Source organism: Pezoporus occidentalis, unplaced genomic scaffold, assembly GCF_034315485.1.
Source record: "Pezoporus occidentalis ecotype Australia unplaced genomic scaffold, CSIRO_AGI_Poc_V1 ctg69, whole genome shotgun sequence".
Taxonomy (NCBI): Eukaryota; Metazoa; Chordata; class Aves; order Psittaciformes; family Psittacidae; genus Pezoporus; species Pezoporus occidentalis.
Window position 1 is genome coordinate 2,607,726 of NW_026916041.1, and position 27,643 is coordinate 2,635,368.

At 36.0% G+C, this 27,643-nt stretch overlaps 1 long non-coding RNA gene across 1 annotated transcript; it reads right to left on the reverse strand.

Moving 5' to 3' along the window:
- Positions 1-1,496: 1,496 nt before the first annotated feature.
- Positions 1,497-26,647, reverse strand: LOC134175539 (uncharacterized). The gene is made up of 3 exons (XR_009969041.1): positions 25,971-26,647; positions 22,730-22,844; positions 1,497-1,703 (listed from the first exon to the last, which is right to left on the reverse strand). It is a non-coding gene; the product is annotated as an uncharacterized LOC134175539 (long non-coding RNA).
- Positions 26,648-27,643: the final 996 nt, after the last annotated feature.

Consider the following 27,643-nt stretch of genomic DNA (forward strand, 5'->3'; position numbering starts at 1 on the left):
CATAAAATACATAACTCTGTATGTAATATGGATAGAAATTTAAAGAGCTGTTCATCTTATTCTGTCTTCCAAACTTATGATCTGTAACATATCTTCCATTAGCACCTCCTTTAAAGTATCAAAGTGAACACTGACCTACGACAATATCACAGGTCTGCTTAAACTGGCGAGTCAATCACTCTAAAATGGTTTATGACTAGAGCGGTTTGATTTTTTTTTTCTTTCCTCCAAATATGGTTTTTCAGACTTTCAGGCTTTTCTGCTACATTGTTAATATATCATTTTGATAAAGTTTCATAGGAATATTCTGTGTGTGAAAGAGACTTGAATCCTACATGAATTAATGAATTAGGATGCTTGAGAGACTTGAACATACTCTTAGAAAGTAGGCTTCTATACATTCTCCACATATAAAAATTCAGACATTTTGAAAAGTTTAAAAAAAAACCAACAAATTTTCTATATTCCCACATGTAACAAAAGCAAGTTTTGAAACTGCGAATGGTTCCATGAGATGGAAATTGTCACACTCACAGAGGCAGTTTAAGACGTCATCACAAATACCTTTTGAACCATCCTTTTTCAGGAAGTTATATCATTTGTTTTGTTGTTTGTTTTTTAAAATCTATTGTGCTGTTGTACAGAAATTTTAAGATTAAGTAGCATCACATCTACTTACAAGCTTTGCTCCTCACACACAAGTAGTCTTACAACAGTTCCGATTCTGCTACCACAACATTATTGAACTGCAAATTATATGTATAGAGAAAGTTTGCAACCATGGCTACCACTCTGAGAAAAAAGTGTGGTAGCTTTTTTCCCAAAACTGCCACCTAGATCAGTCTAGTTGCCAAAATACTGCCATTTTTTTTTTGCCCAATGTAAAATTAGAATTCAAATTTAGTAAAGACTAATCTAACACATGGTTTAAACCATAACAATTTTATTTTAAGTATGTTATATAGATTACATAATTTGAGTACATCTCCGGGCTCGTTATATTTTCACAAAAACAGCTTCACTTTTTCCTAGGAAATGTAATGCAAGATAAGATGGATCATGTGGTTCACATAGAGTTAGTACCACTGAGATTTTACCGTCTTTCACTGAAATGTTTTTGATTAATATGTTCTTATTTTCAAGAGATAAAAAGCATTGGACATAGAACATGATAAGTATAAAAAACTGGTATGATAACAGTATCATTAAAGAGTTGGATTTAAAACAGTGGTTTAGATCATTTAGTCTTACACAAAATTAATAAAGAAAACGCGACTAAGAACTAGTCACAGATGAACTGGACCGAGAACAGCATGTGAAATATATCCCCACAGATCAAAAAGTGAAAAATCAAAAATTATTAACTCTTTCACAGACTACATGAAACTCCCAATAATGCAGCCAGCAGGGTTTTTATTATTGTTCTTTATTTAGGCAAGTAGAAGCAGCATGCTTTTTTTTTTTTTTTTCCTCTTTTTTTTTTTCCTCTTCTCATGTTGTTTCACTTGTTAAAGTAATCTTTTTTTTTGCCTGGGCATCTGCAGGTGACTTTGGACTTTTGTAATCAACTTCACAAACTGATATAGTGTGCTTATGGGTAGAATGATATTGTGTTCTAATCAGGTCCAGATGGTAGAACAGTCTTTGCAATTTCATTGCTGTTTTCTGCTGTAACATCTACCAAGTCAGAGACCTAAACACCACTGTAGAGTCAGACAGAAAACAGCACATACTCCAAAAATGCAACATATAAATGAAGAAATAAAAGGTAACTGCAAGACAGTTTGAGGCAGAAAAACAATTGTGGATTTCATCTTAACAGTGCCAAATAGATCAGACTCGCTGCTGTATCATAGATTTCATGCCAAAAATGAAAAGGCTTTCCATTGACTCCTAACTGAAGGGATGCAAAAGTCCCATACACCAATAGACTTAATTCTGAACCAGTCACCCAATTGGAAATAGATCTCTAACTGGGATTACTGAATTCCAATAGAACAACAAAGAGTCTCTACTGTTTTAAAAAATGCCAGATTAAGAAGTGTAGTAATGCTGTATATTATTACTGTATCTATATAGACTGTAATATCAGAATTCCCTTGAACAGAAATAGGGTATTTTAGTGTTCATATCCTTGTGTGTACCCATGACAATTTGGGCATAGTCACAATATGGTATGCATAACATCTGCAGTTGAAACATAACATAGTAAAAATGTATTTTTAAATAGGTATATTATTATATGATATAAAAGCAAATCTATACAAATAAGGAAGAGTGAAAAACATTTAAAGAAAAGTAAAATGAAAAACTATCAGATTCTATATCATCTGCTTTTTGTAGATATTTAGAATCTCAATATATTTAATATTACCAACTTCCAGAGCCTTCCAGGATTTGATATAGAATTTTCTCAATTTTAAAAAATACATATATATATACTAGTTTTATGATGATCAACTGCAAATGCAAGTGTTCAAGTATCAAATTTGGTATAGCTAATAACCTATTTCTGTCCCCCTTTGCACTGCAGTCTATCAATCATGTTTTGTCATTAAAACTGTTAAATCCAAAAGCAGAACCATAAAGTTTAAGAGTATCTATCAATATCTCTAAGAGCAAAAAAAAGAATCTGGAATAGATTTGGTGAAAATTAATCTGATAAAAATGAAAGAAAGCAAAATGAATAATTTGCTACCTCATCCAGGTATATGAAATACATTATGGATCTTTTCTGAAAAAAACAGGAATGAGTCACTGTTTATTATATAATTTCCGTATCTCCATTAAGATAAATAAAATGTTAGTATGTTGAAAGATACCTAAGTATTGGAAATGATTAGGAAGTATGAGCTGAAGAAACAACATGCATTTTGAAATGGACAGCGAGTATGAAAGTCTTAGGGAAAAGGACACTTTCTAGAATATGATAGCAAGTGGGGTCATACAAATAACTACAGATTATACTAAAATATCTATTAGCTGAAGAAGTATCATTGTGTCATACAGTCAAAACAAAAATTCACAGCTTGTATTTGTGTAAATATTTTTTCCTCCAGGTTGGACAGAGCTTTGGGCAACATGGTCTAGAGTGAGGCATCCCTGCCCAGGCAGGGGGGTTGGATCTAGATGATCTTAAGGTCCTTTCCAACCCTAAACATTCTATGATTTTGTAAGGTCATCCAGGTACATATGACTTGCAAAATCAAGGCCTAAAATTAGTTGATTCATTCACTCTAAGTAGCTATAGGTGAAACAATATAAATATAAATATAAAAATAAATAAAATAGATTAGCTCCAGTCTTCATGTTGTTCTCCTTGGGGAAAAAAAAAAAAAATTAGCTGCAAGGTTTCATCCTTCTTGACATTCTGATTGGCTAAAATTCTCTCCTGGTCTGCCCTTTCTTACATACCACAGCATCTCATAGGTGCTTCAGTAGCAAAGACTGACTTACAAATACACTACAGGAATACTCAGCAGACACAGGAATGGCTTTGTGCAATATGATTGTGAACATAAGCAGCACAGAGCAGTAGATAAAGCATATTCCTTCAGACAGGCTTCCCAGAATAGCAACAAGCCAAAAGAAGTTCAGTTCCACTAGAGCAGAGGTGGAAGATATAAGAGGAAAATGATCCGCCTATACATTTTGAATAAAATACTGAAGTGTTTTAAGACTGTTATGTGATAGGTAGCATGTAACAGTTACTTACAGACGCATGCTAGTACTGGGAGGGGACAGCCACAAAGTTCCCATCTTAGTCCAACTTCTTACAGTTTTTAGGGAAATCATATCCAGAATTCTCATTTAGGGCTCTCTCTAGTTATAAGTAATGTAAGAAATGCAATATTCCATCCTTATCCCAAAAAAAAGAAACGCACTATTTTATTAATCTGTTTCAGTTTGCCTTATTTATTTCTGACTGTGTGGCAGCTGTGTAGACCATTATGCTGGCCTGGAAATGTAAATTATAATATGAACCAAAAGAATATGTTCCAGATTTCCAAAGATTCTTGAGATATTAAATAAGTGTCATATTTTCATACTTCTCTTCTGAAAGCTGAACACATCCTTCTTTACCATGATACAGAAGTTCTCAAGTCATTTGTGTTTTTAGGAAGCCTTTTCCCAGAAAGTTATCTCCTCCTATAGCATCTGACAGAGTGATTTCTCAGAGTATGAACTGATAATATTGTTCCCGAGAATTAGTTTTTAAGAAGCATCTTTTGACTGACACTCAGTTTTAATAACTTTCCAACTTTTAGGCAGTAGGAGTTATGGGTTTCATTCCCTCACTTGTGATCAGTAGAGCCTCATACAAGCACTGCAGAGCTGCTTTTGGGGTTTTTAAGGTCTAAAAATTAAAATAAAAAGTCCTACCTGTGTGAAGTGTCAGTAAAAAAAAAACAAACAAACCAACCAAACCAAACCACTTCAATATAGCAAAGTAGCCAAGGTGACTATTTTTTCCAGTGTTGTTATTACTGATTTATTATAGCATTACAGAAGCTCTCTGGGCTTTTTTTAACTTTCCAATATCCCATGTTAAGAGTAAAACTAAATTTCACTTTAAAAGTGCTGGAATACAGTTTTGAAGATCTTTTGTAATGTATGCTTCTTATTTTGCAAAGTAAACTTTTTCACAAATTGCTTCAGTTTGGTAAACTGATGTCCTCATCCAAAAGTATAAACATTATCTTCCAATTAGCTGAAATACTTAAGAATTTAGTTACAGTTTTATGCACTTAATTTTAAGAACAAGGGTTGAAAAATGGTTTACAAAGCTTGCCTTTATCTTTTCTTGTGTTTTGGGGGTTTTTTTGTTACTTTGTTGAGTTACACACATACGCACACACATGCCTACCCCCATAATATATTAAGGCAGATTTTTCAAAGGTCATGCTGTTAAACTCAGAGATAATATGACATTCTTAGACAGCAAAGGTGGGCCCCTGTACCTGACAAACATTAAAAATTAATAGGAAGCTATAGTCCTGCAAAACTTAGATGCTTCAGAGTCATCTGTCTCAGACCTATTGTAAGTGACAGGATATGAGATTGTTAGAAAAAGAGTGAAATTTTATGTTAAAATGATTATATAGAGCAATAGAAATGACTATATTTGAAAAGTTTTCGAATCAATAGTAGACTTCTGTATATTAAAAGAATGCTGTAACTTTGCTGTGGTAGCCTCAGCAGTAGAAACTAATGTAACAATGAGAAGGACACAGGATGCCTGGCCTAAGACCTTGTAGTTTAGAACAGGGAAGCTTTGTCAAACTGTGCGTCTTGATAATACAGACATTCATAATTTTTGTATTGCTTACAAGGAAGCTTTGTCTAGAAATGGAAACCATGTATCTTAAGCAGCAGAAAATTTCATCTCTGCAATATTGGTAGCTTTGTGAAATAATTGCAACATAAAAGGACAAGCCAAGTGAGAAAGCGAGAATGCTGGCGACCACATAATGGTTGGGGCCTGTCCAAAGAACAGAAAGGTGAAAAGAATGAGGGGAGGAAGACTCCTTACTTCATCGGGACGACCACCAGAGGGGGCTGCGCAAGCGCAGAAGAGGCTGATGTCATAATAGACTAATGAAGTAATCCTTGATGCATATGTATTAGTTACGAAATTTTAGTGTATAAATTGCGAACGCGATGTGACGGGGTCGAAGCCAGATTTGAGTGCGTGCCCCTGGTTTCCCAGCGCTGCAATAAAGCAACTCATATAACCATTCCGGTGGTTATGTGTCAGTTCTTGTGCTAACAAGATGGCAATGAGGAGCAAAATGACAAACATTTCACAAAGTGCTCTGTCTTTCAAAAAAAAAAAGATCTAAAGTCCATAACCAAAAGAAGTGAAACTTTTAAAAAATAGATTAGTGAAAACTCTGCATATAATTTTGCAAAATATTTCTTTCTTTAATATGGTACTTTTCCTATTGCCCTTCTAAAATGTATTACAATTAATAAAGGTATTTGAACAAATCTTTTGAAATTCAGAGAAAAAATAGTGATATCTTAACACCAATAAACTGTTTCTGATAGAGTGGAACACCTATCAATATTTTCTGCAAAATGAATGAAATTCAAGTTTTCCTAATTTAACAAGTTAAGGAGAAAATACTCAATGATTAAGTACATGAACCACCTCATTTCTGCAAAACAAAAAGTGCACCTGTGACTAAATTGATCACAGTTTCCTCTTGAATCCTCTTTAGCAAAATTAAAAAGCAATTTTTATGTTAATTAAATATTTAAGGATGTCCAATAAAGAAAAAAACAAACAAACAAAAAATCTGCTTAGCACGTCATGGAAATTATCATGCCAACAATGCACTATAGAAATCATATACCTTTAATTATATAGAAATCATACCCTTTAATTTTCAAAGAGGACTTTCAACATAGCAGCTAATGTATTTGTTGGTATGTATTTATATATACACAGAACATATACATATAATATCTGTTATTCTTCCTGTAATAGGGGAAACAGATTTTCATGGTAATTAATCTCTTTGTACAGATGACCATTTTGTAAAAATGTCATTATGTATAAACACCCAGCATTACAATAGAAATACTTTACTTGGATGTGCTTCAGCTTTAATAAAGAGAAAGATCTATGATTTAATTCTGCATTGTTTATTTCAAGTCTCAGACATTTGAAACTTTCCTTTCAATTAAATGGCAATGATGCAAGTTATGTTCAGTTGCTGGATACTAATAATTAACAAACAGAAACCAGACATAGGGTGTGCATTTATAACATGAAGAGCACTTTGTATTTGCCACAAATATGGAGGTATTTGCACTTAATGTTTACAACAGTCTGAGTATGAAACTAAGTGAACAAATCTTAGAACAAATTGTGACTATATTTGTTGATCACTGAAAGTTAATATATTTCATCAAAAATTTGGACAGCTTTTCTTTACTGTGTTTCCCCAAAGATTTCCTTAATAATCACACTCATTCCTCAGTTCTCAGGCACCAAAATTTTCTAACTTTTGAGCATGCTATGGTTTTTCTTACCACTCAAAGAAGAAATAGAATTGTTTGAATTGTGTTTATGGCTTCACTGACTCTTAGCAGTCAAGGTTTTATTAGTTGTAGAAGGAGTCTATGGTGACTGCCTCAGAACTGGATGTCTGTATATTACCAAATGAATTCCTGATAGTCTGGGAAATGGGCACCGGATTCTGCTGAGATGTCAGAAGGACTTATATTATTCCTCAGATTATCCAGTACTGTTCTTCTCAATATATGACCACAACTGTAACTGAACTGCACTGGCTACAGTGTGTTTTAAATTTTTTCTTCTGGTATCTTCAGAAAAATTGTTTTTATGATTTTTCAGTGTTTTCCTGCCTGTGTGGTACCCTGGTTGGTACAAGGGTGGGCCTTGTTGCCCACCTGGTGGTCACTGCTTCAGTTCTTGTATCACAAATGATGTAACCCATATCTATGTTTCAGTCTGGAACTATCAGTGGTCATAAAATGCACTCAGTGTAGTTACACTAAACATGTTTTGCACTTGTGATGCTGCCTTTATAGATGTCAGATAACACTATTTTTCTTTGTAATCTGACATTGAAATTAAGTATCCATAAATTTACATTACATTAGTTTTTCATTGTAGTTAGAAATTGACATTGTAGCTATTTGAAGTGAGATCATCTAAAAATTTCACAAAACAGGCACAGGCTTTTATTGATTTTCACCTTTCTTTGATGGAGTTCACTTCCACACTCCAAAAACTTACCATGCAACATTATCAGTTGATTTGTAATGATCACTCAGAGCTGCTACTGCCGTGTAAATATTAAGCAATGCAATAAATGAACTTAAGTCCTGAAGAAAAGCAGAAAATACTTTCTACTGCCACATAGAAAAATATGCTAATGGTTCCAACTAAACTGATCATTTTTAATAGTAAGGAGAGAAGCATCTATTAAATCATACAAGGAGAAAATCAAAGGAACAGAAGTCTGAGCAAAGATGATTCTCCAAGGAAATGAATAGTTATTTATAAGAACATTTTACTTTGTGTAAGAAATGCTTCCCTTGCTGGATAAAAGTAAATAACTGAACATGTTCAAAGAATTTTTAAATTAAGCTATGAGATGAAAAGCAGTTTAACCATTTAAAGATTACTAAGTAACACATACTTCTAGAACAATAATAACTATACAGTTACTAAAAGCTATTATCAACAGATATGGCAAATCTATTGCTGACATAGTGCAGATATTGTATAAAAATTATGCTAGTGTAGGAGTTCCATTTGCTAATTCCAACATAAAGTTGAATAGGATTTCAGGATTTAGTTCATGCATTGTTATTTCTCCAATAACTCATTTCAATCTCTGCAAGTGCTACTGCACTGAAACTAATAAATAAGTAGTTAGGAATTAAAAAACAAGACAGCATGACAATATATTTCAAGTTGTCAGTCAGTGAATAGTCCTTCTTACTTGGGTTACCATCTTGCTTCTTTACATACCCCTTCCTATGTGGGGTTCTCAATGCCCTGCATGCCTAAAAGGTCAACTTACATTCCAAAAAACGACCTAATATTCATTAACATCCTGCAACCAAAGCCTTCTGCTAAATTTTAGTGAAAAGTCTAAGCCTTGAGAATAACCTCACCTGAAAAGTCATATACTGGGGAGATAAAGAGTCCTGCTAGAGACAGGAGCATTTCATTTCCTACTCTCCCCATTTATCCCATAAAGTCTGTCCCCAATTCCAGTTCAGCCAGAGGCAGTAATACTAATACATTTGTTTCCTATGCAAAATATCAGTCAGAAGAATCTCAATATTTACCTCCTTTGCAAAACAATTTAGTTAGTATTTAAGGAATAACAGATGGTTTTGTTTAATTGCCAGACCAAAAATCAAGGGAAGAGAAGATAAGTAAACCCCAAACAGCAAAACAAAGCACAAACAATTAAATTTTGTGTTAAACTGAAATCCACAATTTCATTGTAAATGCAGGCATGCTATGCCTTGTCCATTTTAGATTGCAGTCAACTGCTGATTTATATTGGTTCATTTTTTAATAATATATTGTTTTGGTTTTTATCATATAAAATGTTAGCTTGGCTTAGACTTTGAATTCTACCCAGGCTTGTAGTTGAAGTCTTCTGAATCTGCATATTTCTGTTGAGTTTAGCATTTTTTAAAACAGATCTGTCTAGTAATATTACTAGTTCTATCTCATAGCTAGGGAAACCTGAGATACCCAGAGAAATAGCTTGCCCTCAATGAATCAGCACTTCACAGCAGGCCTGGGAAAACAGGAAAATCTCCTGGGGTTTTGTTAAGAGTCCTACCAGTGCCCTGCCTGCATGCTGCCTTTCTGCTATAGCAAATGAGAGCAATGTGGCTTACCAGTACTAAGCAGCTAAATAAGTGAAATCCCTTCAGATATTCCAAGGTAATCTCCCTGACAGAAATCTTCCAAATATCCCCAAGTTAAAATATGAGGTTTGCTTTGGTTCCTGGCTTTTGATTCACATATTGTAACCCCCAGGTTTCATATTTAAAAGAAAGAAAAAATAACTGCCACATAATCTAGAAGCTAGTTTTGGAGGCAATAAAACTTGATTTGCTTCCAGTCCCCTGGCAGGGGCCTTATTTCCTGGGTTTTGTTTAATTTGATTAGTTTGTTTGCTTTTGATTTATACATAATATTCAGAAGCTCTTATCTCAAGCTCTAGGCATCCTTGCCATATATTTAATACGCAGTCATGTATTAATTATAAAACCAACAAATTAACTCCCACAACAAAAGATAATCAAACAAGAAAATTAATTTAACTTTTACCATCCTGCAATTTCTTCTTACATACTTCCCAAAGATCCAGAGAAGAAAATGTTAATGTCAACAGACTTTTCTTCAAGGAAAAGAACAGATCAGGGGACTTCAAAAGACTGACAAACTTTCTTAAATTAGGAGACATCTGCTCAAAGATTTCTTATGATCACGTTATCTATTTTGAAAGACAATCAGGGTCTTATATTAAAAGTGACCTTACACTGGTCCAGAAATGAGCAGTCAAAAGTGCTATGGACTAAACTAAAGAAGCATCCCAACAGTCACATATTCCAGGCCTTATAACACAGTGAAATAGATAAGAGGAATAAAACATTAGAAGGATAGATGTATGTCTAGCAAAGGAGGGAAGAAAAGACCTAGAGACTTCACCAGTGAAGCAGTCCAGCATACACACCCAGTTTTTTACAAAGGGTGCAAGAGGTAAGAATAAATTTACAGCTAATACTGCCAGAGTAGAATCAGCTACTCCTGAATTTCTTACAACGCTATCAGGTTCCTATATGAAAAATAGCAACCACCAAACCTCTCCGTGTAAGCAGTTTTATCAGATCCCGGTAGAAGTAGTCTGTCAACTTCCACAGTACTTACTGGCACTCTGGCCAACCCCAGTTTTGAAGTGAACGTTTTTGAGACAACATGTGGTATTCTAAGACTTTACTATGAAGGGGAATGGATGACAGCATAACGATGATAAATAAATTCAAAACAAACACCATGAGGTGGTTCTTTGTGCAAAATGTAGCTGAGCTATGAAATATTTTGTTAAAGAATGTTAACAGCTTACATAAGCTCAAGGCAAGGACTGATCTGCTGCGGGCTACTAATTAGACAGAAAGTATATTCAATTCTGGAAGTTTCTGATATGAAAGTGCCTGGAGGTTAAAAGACTACTGTAAGAGAAGGTATCACACATTCTTGTCCAGGTCTCATGTTCTTACAGTCTCATCTTTACACTTGATTTTGAGCACTTTCAGAAATATTATTAACTAGTTAGGCATTTGATCTGTTGCAGCATGGCCATTCTAATGTTTTTTAGTATTACTCAAAGTCCAGCGTTGGAATTAAGGGAAAAGGGAAACTTACAGACCAACAAACTGTAACTGAAAAGAAAAACAATTCCATCAAATGAATAAAATGCGAAACAATCGCAACAAAGACTTTGTGTGTGTGTGAAGATTTATTCTGCATCTGAAAATACTGGAATAAACATTTAGTGTTTTGGTGTTCTAGATTTACTTTTTATCAAAGTTAATTCAAAATTCTGTACTCAACTTGCTATTGTCTTCTTAATTTCTACCCACAAAACATTATGGGTTGATATTAAGAAAAGTAGTGGCTTGGGGAATTTTCTTCATCATAAGAAGTTTATTTTAAAATTTGTCAATATCACCATGTAACTCATCTACAAAACATAAAAGCAAATGCTTTTAAGGTAAGTCATAGAATGAAGTTTATTTTGGCTTGTGTTGTGTCTGAAGTATTTTTATCATACTAATGAAATTAGTAATTCATTACCTAAGGCTTGCAGAAATGAAAAATATGAATATACATAGAAGATACCTCGTAAATGTGCAGATTTCTGCCAGAATGAACCTGTTTTATGCTTTCACGTTCTAGCAGAAATTGGATTTAAGAATAATAATGACATGCATTCCCCAGGTTTGATTGCAAGCAGTGAACTGAACTGAAATTTCCCTGTCCTTTGCTTCAGAAAGGAACTTTTAACATGATTATGTTTACTCCTGCTGTCTTCTAAAGACCCATAGCAAGTATTTTGATATGTTTAGAAGTAGAATGATAGAATCATAGAATGGTTAGGGTTGGAAAGGACCTTAAGATAATCTAGTTCAAACCCCCCTGCTGTGGGCTGGGACACCTCACACTAAACCATATAACTCAAGGCTTCGTCCAACCTGGTCATGAACACTGCCAGGGATGGAGCATTCACAACCTCCCTGGGCAACCTATTCCAGTGTCTCACCACCCTAACAGGAAAGTATTTCTTCCTTACATCCAATCTAAACTTCCCCTGTTTAAGTTTTAACCCATTACCCCTTGTCCTATCACTACAGTCCCTAATGAAGAGTCCCTTCCCAGCATTCCTGCAGCTGCCCTTCAGATACTGGAAGTCTCCTATGAGGTCTCCATGCAGCCTTCTCTTCTCCAGGCTGAACAGCCCCAACTTTCTCAGCCTGTCTTCATACGGGAGGTGCTCCAGTCCCCTGATCATCCTTGTGGCCCTCCTCTGGACTTGTTCCAACAGTTCCATGTCCTTTTTATGTTGAGGACACCAGAACTGCACACAATACTCCAAGTGAGGTCTCACAAGAGCAGAGTAGAGGGGCAAGATCACCTCCTTCGACATGCTGGTCACACTCATTTTGATGCAGCCCAGGATACGGTTGGCTTTCTGGGCTGCAAGCGCACACTGCCAGCTCATGTTCATTTTGTCATTGACCAGCACCCCCAAGTCCTTCTCCGCAGGGCTGCTCTGAATCTCTTCTCTGCCCAACCTGTAGATGTGCCTGGGATTGCTCCGACCCAGGTGCAGGACCTTGCACTTGGCATGGTTAAACTTCATGAGGTTGCCATCAGCCCACCTCACAAGCGTGTCAAGGTCCCTCTGGATGGCATTCCTTCCCTCCAGGGTATCAACCGAACCACACAGCTTGGTGTCATCGGCAAACTTGCTGAAGGTGCAGTCAATCCCACTGTCCATGTCAGTGACAAAGATGTTGAACAAGACTGGTCCCAACACCAGTCCCTGAGGGACACCACTCGTTACTCGTCTCCAGCCGGATATTGAGCCGTTGACCACAACTCTTTGTCTGTGGCCATCCAGACAGTTCTTTATCCACTGAGTGGTCCATCCATCAAACTGATGTCTCTCCAATTTAGAGACAAGGATGTCGTGTGGGACAGTGTCGAACGCTTTACACAAGTCCAGGTAGATGACATCAACTGCTCTACCCCTGTCCATCAGTTCTGTAGCCCCAGCATAGAAGGCCACCAAATTGGTCAGGCAGGATTTCCCCTTAGTGAAGCCATGCTGGCTGTCACCAAGCACCTTGTTGCTTTTCATGTGCCTTAGCATGCCTTCCAGGAGACTCTGCTCCAAGATTTTGCCAGGCACAGAGGTGAGACTGACTGGTCTGTAGTTCCCCGGGTCATCCATTTTCCCCTTCTTGAAAATGGGGGTTATAGTACACATTCAGGAATTTCTTACTTTTCTGTTTGTTGCGAAATGTTCCCTGTATACAAGGAAATATGTTTCCAGTGGGGAAGCCTGGATATGCCTTTCACAAGAAATTCAGCAAGATTAAACTAGTTACAATGAAATTCTGCCATTAGAGTCCAACTAACTTTAGGCAAGAGACTTCTGGGAACAATTTTCCCGAAACTAAGAATTTTGAGTTTTATTTTAACTTAATGCTCCAAGTACACTTTTGCAAAACAGGCTCTCTTTGTAAGATTCCAGAATCTCCTTATGCTTCCCTCACCCCCTTAATTAATCACAAATAGTATGGTAGGAACTGCAGTACAGAAGGATGCTTTTCCAGTCACGTGGTCATGCCCTTAATTCCCTTCCCAGACTTCAAATTGGCAATCATAAAACTAGATAAATATATTGGCAATCATAAACTAGATAAAGGAAAGTGAGGAAGGAATGTATCTGGAGATATTACTTCAGCTTTATACACAGAGGAGGATTTTACCAATATAATGAAATCCATCAGAACTTTAGAAAAATACAGCTGTTTGTGTCTGCATTTGTAAAACAAGATAATTAAAAAGTGTAATAAACACAGTGGACATACCTGGAAAGAGCAATTGTTTTCTTTATTCTTTGTGAGTGTGTTGAGGGGATTTCTTCTAAGCTCCTTTGCTTCATTAGGCTTGTTCAAATTAATTTTCAGCTTTTTTTCTCTTACATTTTCTGATTATATAACAATATCTGTTTAACATGGACTTTTTATGTCAAACTCGTTTCAATATTTATTTCGCATTTGTAATCACCACTTTTAAAAATGCATCCTTTTACTTAAGATCCAACTTTGTCCTCCAATTTTTGCGCAGTTACTCTCATTAAGTCCATTTTTAATCAAACGAAGTTAACAGCTATTTTAAAGTTTTCTTGAAAGAACCCTAGCATCAGCAAGGTCAAGATAGATTCCATTCCTTAATCTCATTTATATTCACAATTCTTTACTTCTTTTCCTATATTCTGTATTTTAATCATGGATCTGAATAAATAAGGAATAACAATATTATGCTGACTTGTACCTGCACTGAACAAGTTTCTGTTTGGAGGTCATTAAGTACCTGCTTCCACAGTGAGCTAACTGAAATACTGGAGCCAGTATTTGAGATTACTTTGTTTTGGGAACTAATGCCATAAATGTTCCCACACAGTTTATTTTCAAGGTCAAACAAAGAACCTGAGGGATTCATAAGCATTTTTATTGTTAGCAGTTCCGGATGCTACTGTTTGAATCTTTCATGATGCTGATACCCACAAGTACAGTATCATCACGTATCATGATATTATATCAATATTTCTCAGAATGGTGAAGGCTCAGTGAGGCTTTGAGAGCTCTGAGTGACCATGCAGATATTTCTCTCTGCAATTGCAGCACTAGACGGTGTTGGGTCTTTCTATTGCTCCCACCACCCTCTGGACCTCCTTCTCTTCTGTTTATCCTATAGAGAGGAATGAGGCCAACAGTGTTTTGACTGTGTCTCACTCTAGGTAGTGGGCAGATGCATGGTTGAGGAGATCGTGTTGAATGGGGGGCACTGAGCAATGAATTTGTGAAGGGGAGGATTATGAGAGGACTTGTCCCACAGAACTGAAGAAAATGGAGGTAGGGGAAGCAGAAGACACAGGTTTCCCTCAACCTACTAGGACTGTATCTATGGCAAGACTAAAGCTACCTGATGTCTTTTATCTAATGCTCTATGGCTTCAGACACCCCCAGGACACACAGGCAAAATCAGAAATAGAGAAATGACATAAATAATTCAGTGCTCACATAATGTTATTCCTTGAGAGACAGTGTCTTGAGTTTGGGTGTATGAATCATGTTACTTAAACTCTTTGATTTGCCTGGGACTTTGACAGCTTTAATCCAATTGCTATTTTCATGGCTTCACATACCACAGTGGTAGGCACTTTATAAATGCAAAGTATTCATGATGAAATAAATGAGACTCTGAAAGTAGAACAGAAGTGATAGGAGTTCCTTAGAAAAAGTGCGTTTGATCACTCTGCCCTTCTCAATAATTCAGAAGTTTCACCTTCTCCCTTCAAAATGAATTTTCAGAACAAATCATTTTGCCTGGTTGCATTACTGCTGTGTCTTCTGTTTTGGCCAGGATTCATCATGAGATAAAATAAAAAAGTGAGGGATTGAATTTTTATGTGATACCCATCATGTAACAATAAGGAAACTTCCATTTCTGCTGTACCCATTTAACATCTGCCATTTTAAATTTATTTTCTGTCCCTCTTTTAACTGTTGGAATCTATTTGGATTTGGAAGACAAAGTAGCAATATATGAAAGCTTGTTAGGAATTAGGCAGTCTTGGCTCTTTTAGAAAGGCACGAACACTGTTGTTCATCTTGACAGGGCTCTAGCAAGGACTGGCCAAATGAACAGGGACTGGCCAGCTGGAAAGTAAGGCATACAGACTTTTTCCCAACAGTATGCAGGGGTGTAAAAGAGAAAAAGTTGTTCACATGCTATTCAGTAAGTTATTCCTACCCAAAAGGATTTCTATATTAACCTCAATCTTTTTTTATGATAGGTTCCTCCTTTCTAGTTATACCATTGACTTCATGGAAACACTGTCAAACTCATGTTGTATTAAGAGCACTGTGTACTGTGGTCTCTTCTTTAAAGGATCTACTATAGTCCTAAATTCCATCCTATATACTATATACATCCTAAATCCCATCCCATCTACTATAATCCTAAATCTCATCATCATCATCTCATATAGATCAAAACCTCATTCCACATAAACATGTTATTTGCAGTCTCCTCTAAGCCACAGCATCTGAAGAATATTCCTTTTCTAAATCACTTCAAGTTAAGAAAAGTTACATGAAGAAAGAATATAATAATTATTTTTAATTACAAGGACAGTTTTGTTCTAGGAAAATTCTTCTTAAAAGCATCATACTAAATCCTGTCTTGCCTTCAGCAATGAAAGTACTTGTGTTTTAAATTCCAGCTAAAAAAAAATAAACTAAACCCCACTTCTAAAGACTCCTCTCCAACTCTTTTCAGGTTTTGTTGGTTTTGTTTGTTTGTTTTTCTTTTCTTTTTTTTTTAATGTTCCAACAACTTGTCCTGTTGTAATCTATTCTCTCACTTCTCTACTGTAAGTATTGATGAACTAGACAGCCTATCACAGTAGTCACAAAGAACCTAAATCTAACTCCAACAGCTTAAGTCAGAAAACTTAACTGGATTTGATCACCATCTGTGTGATTTTATAGACATTGACATCCATTAATGTTACCATTAAGTTACAGTAAGAAACAAGAGGTACTACAACAAGAAAATAATGGAGTGATACAGTAAGCCTTGCTCATGTAAGTTAGATTTACTCTATTTTAATTCAGACCTTGAGTAGAAGAGAGGAAATAATTATAGTGAGAATCTTTAAAACGAGAATACTTTAAATAAAACTTGCTCTCTCCATAGAGCAAGGTAGTTTTGACTATATTTTATTTGCTCTGTTGTATCTTTCCATAAACAAAAAAAAAGAGCTTTGAACAGAAATATAGAACTTCAGTTGACTGAACCCTGTTTCCACTAGAATGAGGTGAATTGAACAAACTCAAAAGTAGTTAGCAGTTCATTTCACTTATTCAAGCACCCAAACATGCATGTAGGAAGCCTAATATATAAAATCTCCTACTTTAAAAAATCTTCATGTAGCTATGAGACACATCAGCCCCCCATCCAACAAAAAAGTTCCACACAATGGAAATGTCATGGTTCACTTCCTTCCTTCCTAATATTTTCCTCTCTTAAATACAGTAACGTCATCATGAATGCCAAGATCTAAGAATTAGTAGCGTGTGAGAAACTCTTAGTCTGTGAACGTGAAGTCAGTATGAAAGACAGCAAATGCTTCATACAGGCGTAATAGATCAGTTAAGCACTAGAAAACAAGATATTTATTTGAATGAAATAACACAGATTCTACTTTCATTTAAACCAGACCAAATACAATTTCAGTTATGGTGAAAAGCTGCTTCTATACTATTCATCAAAACACAGAATAGCCAAATATTCAACATAACATTTTGCAGAAGCAGTAATAAAGACAAAGATGAAGTTTTCACACATAGCATTATATGAATCAGCAGCTATCTTATGCAGACAGCTAAGATAAAGGGAATCAAAAATTGGTATAAGTATACAAGTGACTGTATAGTACAGAATAAATCCTTTTTCCTTGGATTTAAGACCTGATCAGTGGTTGCAAAGTTTTGTAAAAGTAATATATTTAAAAACAGTTCAAATTATTCATATACTCTAGTGGTTTTATGCAATATAATTTTCAAGATATTCAATTTCAGTTGTTTGAGTACCTATGCCCATCATCACTGATTCAGTACATCACAACAAAATTCAGTGAACAAAACTACAGCCTACAAGAAGCAGAGGTTTACTGACTCTTTCAGACATGCAGCTTTATTTTCACACTACAAAGTGTCTAAAAAAAAAAGCATCTGTAAAGACTTGATAAACTCATTTAGAGAAATTATTATCAATTTTCACATTCCATTTTAAAAAAGTGTGCCAATCAAGGAGCACAAGCTGTTGCTTCTTTTCTGACAGAACAAATGTATGCTTATTAAAATGCCTAATAAAACTTAAAGAAGAAACGCATCCAAACAAAACTATCTTTCATTAAAACTTTTAAAAACTCACACATAAATAAGCCTGAACTCATTTGATTCCCTGCAGAGTGCTCAGTTTCTCAGACCACTCACTACAGTTGGGAACTTCAAGCATTGATCTATACATATCTGAGTTGTCTTTGATCATTCCTTCTTGTCACAAGCATATTCTGCACACAGAAGCTAGGCAGTTGCCACATGAATAACAACATTCAGAAGTTTTATATACCACGTTAATGCATTTAACTGATTTGTCTGTTCTTATTATCAGGAATTAAACCCCATTTGGTCAGTAACTGTACTATACTATATATATATGTTATCTCACATTTATAGAAATAACAAACTAATATTATTGAAAGCTGCACTAAGCTGAAGTCTGAGTTTTTTGGGTTTGACCGCTGAGCTTTCAAATAATTACACAGCTTGACTTTTATGAAGCCAAAATCCTGGCTCTAGAGCTCTGATTTTTAAGCACTAATCTCAAAGATTAAATTCCAAGTTTTGACAGCACTTTTGGACAAGTGAGGAGTTGGATGTGACACTTTTCTCTCTACCCTTCTGCAGAAGCTGTCATTATGATGGCTCAGCTGAACAAGCTTATATAAAGGAGAGGTGTAGTTAGCTCATACAGGGAGGGCTCACAAAGGCAGGCAGCATCCCTGCCACTGATTAAAAGTAAAGAAAAACATTGATGTAGTACTATACACAACTGATGAAATACAGAGGCCTACAAAAATAACCTAGCAAAATTTCAGTAAGAATTACAGGTCTGGTTGAAAAGTCTATTCCCTTTATACACCCTTGCAGAAGTACAATGTTTACCAGTGTGTGTTCTTACATTAATAAGACTGGAACTCCAAAGAAGTCTGTCTCCAAAGACATTGACTATACCTCACATGCAGTCTTACCGTTCCTTGCTCAAGGGGAGCATCATGGTGGGGTTTCTCAGGCAGCTAAGAGTTCATAATTTTTATTTCCTCTGCTATTCAAGGAAAAGAAATACATAGTAGAGTGTTGCTTTTTTGTCACATCCCCTTTCTGGAGGGAAGACACAAGATATGTCCTGGAGTCTGTCAAACTCCTATTGTCTCCAGCTTATTCCACCACCATTTCCCATAAAGGGAAATCAGTATACTGCCAGTACAGATGGTGCTTTAAGGCATAATATTGATATGCTTTGTATGTATTTAATATCTTTGACATGGTACATTAATTTATTGTATAATTGTATAGTATATTAATTAACATACAATCTTAAGTAAAGGCTGTTGCTTCTATAATCTTTGAGAGTCCCTAGCCAATATTCATGACAAAGCAAGGAACAATGTAACACTGCTTATTTTATAGGATCCATTTCCAAATAAAGACTGCACAGCAACAGTACCTTCAGTATTTCTAATTTAGAAACATGGTTGCTTGCATCTGTGAAAAGAATCACCATACTATCTGTAGATCTCTCATGTAGATATTGAAGAGTCCTATATGCAAACACAAAAGCTACTGGTCTTAAGGTCCCTTAATTATCCCTGAGTAAGTAAACAGTTTCGAGGGCTGGATATCCACTGTTTTCTATTAGTGTATATTACCACATGAAAGTCCAGTCTACTTAGTAGAAAAATGCCAAACAGAAAAAAAAATCATTATGACAAATCTGTGTTAGTCAAAGTAGAAAACACTGAAGATGATATTTCTATTGACCACAGTTGTTGCAACCAATGTGTATGTATGTTTCTTACAGGAGAGATTACACCTCATTTGAGTAAGGAAAATTGTTATGTGGAAACAGACAGAAGCACCAGAACGTCAGCTCCATTCTGTGTTCTTTATCCTGTTCAAATGATCTAATAATCTTCTGGTCCAACTAATATTACTACAGTGGATTGCCAGGTTATAGAAAAGTATGGTTTGCTTTTATGCAAAATGAAGATTTGCACAGGACTAATTACAGTAAACACTTAAAGAATTACATACTATCAAAGAAGAGCTACTGAATATGTCCACACTTCCAAGGCATCAGTGGCAAAGACATGCACTGTAAATTTCTCTTTCTCTGTAAAGATGTATACATCTAGCTAAAATTATGTGTGAAGCCAATAGATGTGTGAGCCAGAACCCAACTCTTGCTGAAAAGACAGTTAAAGAATGGTCCTTTCTCCATGCACACTTACTTTGCAGTCAGCCAATGAATTCAGAGGGGATTTTATCAAACTGAAGAAAGCTTTTTACCCTCATTTATGCAGGTTCAAACTCTGGGAATTACAGATACTCTTGAGACACACTTTATGATTGTTCCTTGTCTTTGGAAAAGGAGAGACAATAGAGAGGTTTAGTCTTTGAGGAGATTACAAAAGCAAATCTAAATATTCAGCTGCCATGGTAAGGAGCTACTGACTCATAAATCAAATAAAAAGAAAATCCTTTTACTCTTTCATTTGCCAATTCAATGACTTACAGCTACACAACACAGACATTACTGAGGTAACTTTTGTTCCTGACTTCTATCCTCTTGCCAACTGTCCTGTCTCATGACCAAGTCTATTAAGCAGTGTGCACATTCTGACACTATATAAAATCCCAGCAGACACAGACGAATACCTCACAACCTATGACTTCCTATTTTACCTTTCCAAAAATGCCAACAGGCAATCTCTGGGAAATTATCAAGAGGAATATTACTGTTGTGAGGCACACTCCATTTTTATTATCAGGTCAATATCCTCCACAGCACTGCTTATCTTCTTAAAACTTTCACATAGTTTCTGTGATTATCAACTTTTTTTATGTTACTGCGATTTTGAATTCAAAAATTCCTTTCCACACTCACTTTATTAGAACTGCCTGTGGCCTGACCTAAAATATTTCGTTCCTCCTACTTCAGGCAATTTCTAACCCAAGCACTAATTTTTTTACTCCTTTTACTTTCTCAAGCGCATCTTCCATATTTGCATTCATGACTTCCTCCTTAATTCCCTATCCCTTTCCCTTCAGTTCTTACAGATTTCACCTATATCTCCTGCAGCTTCTCTCTAACTTCTATTACTTGGTTTATTTTCTTTCTTTCAAAAATGTTCAAAAAGAGGTTGAAAAAAAATTACAGCTTACTTACTTACCTTCTAAACTGTTTTGTAGGTTATTTGCTGGCATATTACCCAAATTCAAACCTCTCCCTCAATCTCAAACCTAGTCCTCAACCTTCTCCAGTTTTGCTTTGGATTTCTTGAGTCTCCATCTTCCACTATGTTTGGGGTTTTTTGATTTTTTTTTTTTCTTTTTTTTTTTTTTACAATCTGAATTCAATATTCTGGTCTGGCTGCATGATTAGAAGGTAGCCATCTAAAAAATGACTGCATTTCACCATAAACCCTTTCCAGATGATACCATCACTTCAGACTTCCCAGCATATCACCATATATAGCTAGCATTTAGTTATCCTTACCCATTTAATCACTTTAAGAGTGGATATTTTTTAAAAAAATCTAGATCATTTTGACAAAACCAGATCAACTGCATATGCAGTTATGTCATTCTATCTGAGGAACCTCTAGCAGGAGAGAGGTGGAGAAGCAGAGACAAAGCCATGAGGATAGGCTGGTTACTCTGTTTTGGCTGAATTCAGAGTGGCATGGCTAATGGTAGCCCAATGCTATAACTCCCAGTCTCACACCCAAAGAAACAAAACTATATATAAAAAAAGATGGATAAACAGGGAACTTATATATTGATGTAGCTACAGGAACATTTTCATCTTTAAAAAGATGACAATCCACATAGTAAAAATTGCTCCCACAACTTGAAGTCATGGTGGAGCCAAAAGAGATCTCTGCTGAGTTGGAAACCTTTCCAGTATTTTTTTTAATAATATAAGTAGTGTTTATCCACAAAAGCATCCATCAGTACTGCTACTTGTACGAAGACCACTTAAATGAATACTTCCAATGCAGAGACTCTTGTTATTTTTAAGAATCTTAGCTTCCTACAGATTTATTTAAATAGCATGGCTTCCTTCTTTGTGTGTATTATGTGTATGCACGTTATTTTAACTTGTAAATAGGAAATGGACATATAAAAAGTATGCACTGTTTATACTCAATGTTAAATTGTTTTTCATAGTGATGCAACAGTTTTTTTTTATAATTGGAAGATTTTAATACCAGATAACAATCACATAATATGCTTCTTGTATGCAGACAATTACAACGTGTAGACAGAGGGTGGAAATGTTATTACATTGTGACAAATGAACATCATATTTACAGAGCAGATTTCTTTCTTGCTAAAAGTTATATGAATGTTTATTATTCTGGAAATCATCAATAATTAGTATTTCTAGCAGGTTGCTTACATTAACAACAGTACTGCATTTGGCAGTCTTCATACTGGCTTATTTTATCCAGATTTTCTCATTTTCTCCTACCTCTATTTTTGTCATTCTCATTCATAAAACGGTCACCAGGATCCACTGGTTTCTCCTGTGTTTATATTATTCTTTCTCAGCTGCAGTGCAACTCCCTATCAGCATCAGTATAAACCAAGAATATATACTTCTTTTTTCAACAGGTAAGTAAGATAGTCTGTAGATGAGAGAGGAATATATGAATAGAAATCCACTTTATTCCAGCTTGCAGTCATGTTGTAGAATACAGAGGGAAGAAATATTAGGCAAGTATGAGAAGGTAAAAGAAAAAAAATATTACTAGTCTACCTTCTTACTTCTACCTTCCCTCTGTATATTTAGTATCACCTGATTACCATTTTCTTGATACTGATTTAATGTTTTACAGTGGCATTGCTGTTATTGGTATTCCTAATTTCATTGCAGGTGACCTTCTTGATTTGTAGATGTCGCCCAAGAAAAAGCATTCCTGTTAAAATCTGTAATTCTACTTTAAGAGGTAATAGTTCTTCCTCTTAAAAAAAATCTAAAACCATCAACTTTTGTTTCCTCCGAAGTTACCTTGATGCTTGTAGTTGTATTCCCATTAATATAATCAGTAATTAAGAAAAAAGTTCTCCTAGTGTCATCTTTCAAAGTTTGCTGATAGACATTCCTTTGTACTCGACATCTGCTGCTGAAAAAAATGTTGCATGTTAAGAGATTCAAAAGCTGCAGAAGGTAGAATATTTCTTTAAATGAAGTTCTAGTGAGCAGTTATTTATCTTCTTGAGAAATAACCTGTGAAGTTTCTCTCTTTGTACTCATGTTCTGTTTTGTATTCTAATAGAAAAATGAAAACTATCTAAAATTTTCTGTTAAACTTGCAAGGCATTTCCCAATTTAATTAGGAAAATATGGGCTTCAAAATTTACTATCAATGAATATCATATGTCACTAGCAATAGGCTTCTGATATCCTGCTTGCATGCAGGCTTTTTCTGACTTGGTTTATATTTTATAATTCCTTTTTCTTGTTGTTGTTCAAGGACTTCCATATGACAAAAGTTCTGTAAAAGCTGAGGAAGCTTGGAAGGCAAAGAGCATAGAATCATGTTCCCTCAACACATGACACTTTGCGAGATGTTGGAGACTGAGCTGCTGGTAACACTGCAGCAACCAGACTGAAACAGTTTCCAGTGCTGTTTGGTCTGCATAAGAAGTAGCAGAAATACAGCCTATTCCACCTCATGTCCTTGCTTTTCTCCGCAGGTACAAATCACTGCCTGTACTAGACTAACATTGTCCTCCCTGTTTGCAGACATTCTGTTTGACTAAAGGTGCCCTAGAACAAGGTCTCCAGACTGTGTTTGGGAGTTGTTTGGAAGTGTTTGCCTAGTGTAAGCCAAAACTTAGGCTAATCATAGAATCATAGAATAGTTGGCATTGCAAACGAACTTAAGATCATCTAGTTCCAACCCAAATGCCATGGGCAGGGATACCTCACACTAAACCATGTCACCCAAGGCTCTGTCCAACCTGGCCTTGAACACCGCCAGGGATGGTGCATTCACAACTTTCTTGGGCAACCCATTCCAGTACCTCACCACCCTCACAGTAAAGAACTTCTTCTTTATATCTAATCTAAACTTCTAATAATTTAACAATATGTGTTTGAGCTATAAATATTTCCTAGCATTGTTTCATTTCTCAAGAGACTTAGCTCTTGAGCTCTTGTCATGCACCAGCAGTTGTAGGGTGCAGACAGTATTCACCTGAATACTCTATTCTCTATTACTTCTTTGATGTGATATTTTATTTAGCAGATTTCAGTAGGTGCAGATCGGGAAATTGTTTAGTATGTGGAAAATAAACAGATACTAAATTTGCTGGTTGGCGGGGAAAAGTGAAGTTTTAACACAGACGTGAGCTACTTCAGTCGATTTTTTAAATAGGTAGGATACATGTTTGTTGTGGTTTAAACCCAGTCAGGTAACTCGTTCACTCACTTCCCCCCTTCTTGCCCTCCCCCTACTCCTGGAGGGACAGAAAGAAGAATCAAAAAGAATGCAACTCCCACAGGTTGAGATAAGAACAGTTTAGTAACTAAGGTATAACACAGATCACTACTGCTACCACCAATGATAATAATAATAAAGGAAATAACAAGGTAAGAGAATACAACACCTCACCACCAGCCGACCAATAACTCGCCCCCCAAGCCTGACCAAGCACTGACCGATACGTCCTCCAACCCTGCAGTCTCCCAGCCCTTCCGGCTAACTCCCAGTTACATCCTGGGCATGACGTGCTGTGGTATGGAATACCTCTTTGGTCAGCTTGGGTCAGGTGTCCTGTCTCTGCTTCCTCCTGGCTTTCCCTCCTCCCTGGCAGAGCACGAGGCTCACAAAGTCCTTGGCCAAACCAAAACATCGCTATCAGCACTGTTCCCAGGCCGAAAGTCAAAACACTGCACTGCACCAGCTACCAAGGAGGAGAAACGTGACTGCTACTGCTGAACCCAGGACAATGTTCTACAAGAAATTTTGTTCTCTGGCATGAAAACTTGGTTTACATCAAAGTAAGCATGCTCAAGCATTAGATGGCAACTGCTTGTTTCTCTGGCTGTTATTACAATACCAAAGTTGCTCATTACAGGGTGAGCACAAACTTGTTCCTCTTTCACAGTGAGGTGTATTTTAACAGAAAAGAGGAAGTTTTTTTGGTATCTAAATTGGTAATGCTTTTGAGCAGCATGGGCTTGATTGTCAGAAGGATTGGGTACAACCCGTAACAACAATTTCATGGTCACTTGGAGTTTCTGAAGATCAGATTACACAAGGTTCATACATAAATGGTGATTTCATGGACCATTTAGGATTTTTTTTATTGTTATTATTTTTATACTGGAACACACAATTGTAAATTTGCAGATTTTTTTTGAGTGAGATGATGTTTGGGCAACAGTTGGTAAGTGGAATATAGACTGAATTGAGTATCAGTGCAACAATACTTTGCAACATTTACCTATCTAAAGTTGCTGGCTAATTTGAAGAATCTTTGTATATTCCAAGATTCACTTGTGCTCAAACTGCTGCTCTAATCTCATAGAAAATAATGGGATTTGTTTGGATGCCTTTGTATGTCTTTGCTTGCTTGAAATGTAGTCCATTCACATCAAACATAATAACTGCCAGTTACAGGCACTTACCAAAAAAGAAATCAGTTTTTTAAAGTTTGTAAAGGTAGAGGCTTGAAAGCAGTTTGGAGTTAAAATTGTAAATTACTGTGGGTATGCAATTCCTGTTAAGAGCAACTGTATTTGTATGTTTCATGATGACTATGTATTTCAAGCTGTATTGTGCCTTTGGGCATTATCCTGTAATTTGTGATGTAAGCCAGAAGGAAGATCATTCCCAAGCACAGTTTTCTGGGCTTTCTCCATGCTGGCTAGAGGGAAGGGAGTGTGCCGCATGAGTCATTTACAAGCTGCAAGGTGCTCAAAGAGCTGCAGCAGTGCAGAGATTTAGCTATATGAGAGAGCCAAATGCAAAACTCAAAAAATCTTAGTGCAGCTTCACTGAGAAAGGGGAGGAAAGGGAGATCTGTCTTCTGCAGATTTTCTAGATGCTGTCATAGGCCAGTTCACCTCACAGGAACAATGAGATGCTGTCCTAGGACATAATACTTGATAAGCAGGAGATGGAGAAAAGAAATTGTGAAAAAGAACTTGCATTATTCAAGATAAAAATAAGAGATGATAAATTAATAACTGCTACTCCACATGCCAATATATGTTTTCAAAATCACTAACTTCAACTTACCTGATATAACTATATAGTAAGTGTTCTCCTCTCTAGACATTCACTGCATTTATACAGGGCAGATGAGGTTACAGACAGACATGCTCCATTACAAATTGTCTTTCCATTAAAAAAAAAAAAAAGGTTAAATTTTATATAATTTTATTTTGAAGGAGTCATTTACCCGTATTTTGCCTAGAGGCTGACACTGAGTGCTTAGCACTCTTACATAATGTTTCCAGTCCTCTCCTGGACAACACATGAATAAAACAACACACACACAAATCCTCTAGCCTCCAGCCATACTGCTATGGACTGCAACCATGTCAGATCTCATTAGCTAGCTAAGATTAGCTCTTGTTCATAACTAGTATGCAGGGTCAAAACCAGAAAATGGTAGAACAGGTTATGTGAAGCAGGTGTACCTATGCATGGATATATGCGCATTTCCTGCATGCAAAAATATGTTTATAAACAGTGGAAGTCTAATAACAATTTCTATTTTCAGGAAAATCCTGGATCAGAAATTGCCATGCAACCTTATTTCACCACTTAGTGCACACCATTATAATAAAGACCAGCCATATAGTCACATATTTATTTCTTCATCTACCCTTGCTTTATGCAATACACAAAAATGGTACTCAGAATGCAAAACTATGCCCTGTAGTAAAGGAGGACATGGTGTGTAGGTCACGTCTCATTCACATCTCTGAAAACTAAAGCAGCTGAAGGCAAGAAGAACAATGATTGTTGTAAGTTTAGGTAGATGAATGCTTGGCTGGTGGACTGATATAGAGGCCCGTTTTTGTTGCTGAATCACTTAAATTTGGCATAGAAGGATGAGCATATGTGTGTTCATATTATGGGTGTCCACCTTGAGAATGTGGGGTCTGATGCATAGAAGACAAAGCTCTTCCTTCCCATTGTTTCTACCAAATCAGGTTTCTCAGTTTAGATGTTATTTTTAAAATATCTCTCCATTTCTCAAATTGCCAGACTTTTTTAATGTTCTTTTTTCCTTTCTCTTTTAAATCTTCTGCACCACATATTCTTTTCTTCTTGAGTCACTGCTTGCTCTTGCAAAGGCACACTTTACAATATTGTGTCTGATTAACCCTATAAATGCAATCTCTCAGCTTTCAGCGTTGGTATGTTCAACCATAAATGCCAGTCACCAGCCATAAAGTATGCTTTGAATTCTCATTCTATAGAAAGATTGTCATACAGAAAATTAATGCATAAGAACAGACAGTGCAGAAGACTGAATTTGATCATAAGCTGCCTTACCTCACACTGTTCCCAGACTTATTTATTGCAAAACGCACAGAGACATGCTCATTGTAAGTTGTACTTGTTAATAAACCCTTTTGAGAAAATAAATTAAAAGAGCAAACGACAATTTTGAAACTAGAAAGATGCCTGGGGTACATGAGATTCTCACTGATTTTCAATTTATATGTCACTTATTATATAAAATAGCAGATGTAAATAGTAATTCTGAGGACACAAAGCTTGTATGCCATGTGCTCTGATCATGATTGTTTCAAAAAGCATACAGCACCAGCACTGAAAGATCAAACTTTCCAGAGTACAAAGCATTCAATAGTTAGAAACTCCTCCCTCTTGAAAACCTCTCTAATCTAACAAAAGAAGTTAAAAAGGGTGCCATGAAAATGTTGAAGATTTCTGTT